This window comes from Pristiophorus japonicus, chromosome 1 (assembly GCF_044704955.1).
Source record: "Pristiophorus japonicus isolate sPriJap1 chromosome 1, sPriJap1.hap1, whole genome shotgun sequence".
NCBI classification, from domain to species: domain Eukaryota; kingdom Metazoa; phylum Chordata; class Chondrichthyes; family Pristiophoridae; genus Pristiophorus; species Pristiophorus japonicus.
The window spans coordinates 101,976,845-101,978,207 of NC_091977.1; the positions used below are offsets into that span (position 1 = coordinate 101,976,845).

Below are 1,363 nucleotides of genomic sequence, written 5' to 3' on the forward strand. Positions count from 1 at the left end.
CCTCCTGTGGTCGAGGTTTGGAGCCCCCCAGTGATTGGACTCCCTGGAACACCTGGAACACCACCCCTGCCCCTGAGGATCGCGACTCAGCCCGGGGTCAGAGATCATACCACCCGGTGGATGGGCACCCTCTGCCCCAGGCTTGGAACCCTACTATCCTGGGGCCAGCACCTCCCTACTCCTACATCCTCCTAGTCCGCGTTCCCCGCACAAGTGGAAGCCAGCCAGTCAATCAGGCTGGCTTTTGGGCGGGCCACCCACCCTTTACATCGCATGCATGCTGTGCAGTTAAAAGTCCCTGCCGGGAAACCCAAATTTACAGGTTTCCCACCATCTCCCAGGTCCCCGAGCACTGTGCAGTTGTGAAACAGGAATATCCACCCCAAAGAATTATCAAATTATCCTTTAAAAGATGCAAGAGATTGTGCTTGACCTCTCCTTGTGGTAAAGTATACATCAAGCTTCTGCTTCTGCTCACCTCTCTCCTCCCTCTCTCTGTAAAACTTTAATTGATGACCGCCTTGTTACTGATTCTACAATCAGAAGAATGACTGCAAAATTCCACCTCTTAGTGCTGGCATTTAAGGCCGGTTTCAGCAGAAAAATGGCGGCCACCTCGCTTCCGGCTACTTCCGGCTCAGGCAGTGGCAGTCGCCATTCTTGGCAGATTGTTGGTGCAGCCATTGCCTGCACTCGGCAGAAGAATGCAAATGAGGCAGATTGCAACCATCAATCAGCTTGTAACGTTGATTTGAAGCACGACCTGCTATTTTGGGCGTTGCTGCTCAATTCTACGCCCTCTCCAAACCATGCACAGCTGAACGTGTGTTCAGCTGCATGACGGATCCCCCCACTACCCGCCACCAGAGCTACATAAGAACATAAGAAATAGGAGCAAGAGTAGGCCATTTGGCCCCTTGAGCTTCTCGGCCTTTTGGCTAAGATCAAGTGTAGTATCTATTCTTATCAGTTTAATATCCTCTATGGGGACCAGATATTGAATTGTTTTTTGGAACAGGGAGATGGAACAGGGGCTTGCCCCGTCCACTCCATGCACCGACCTGGTATTGCAGTGCTTCCAGGAACGGTGCAGCTTCCCCTCTCGGCCTTTTGGCTAAGATCAAACGTAAATTGCGCAAAGTTATCTTTGGCGCTGGAGTTGATCTGACAAGAATTGGCAACAAAAAAAAGGCCCCTTGAGCCTGGTCCACCATTCAATAAGATCATGGCTAATCTGATCCTGGCCTCAACTCCACTTCCCCGCCCACTCCCCATAACCCTTGATTCCCTTATCATTCAAAAATATGTCTATCTCCACCTTAAATATATTCAATGACCCAGCTTCCACAGCTCTCTGGGGTAG

At 50.7% G+C, this 1,363-nt stretch overlaps 1 pseudogene; it reads left to right on the top strand.

The window, feature by feature from the left end:
* The first annotated feature begins 918 nt into the window (after positions 1 to 918).
* Positions 919 to 1,098, top strand: LOC139278681 (U2 spliceosomal RNA; annotated as a pseudogene).
* Positions 1,099 to 1,363: the final 265 nt, after the last annotated feature.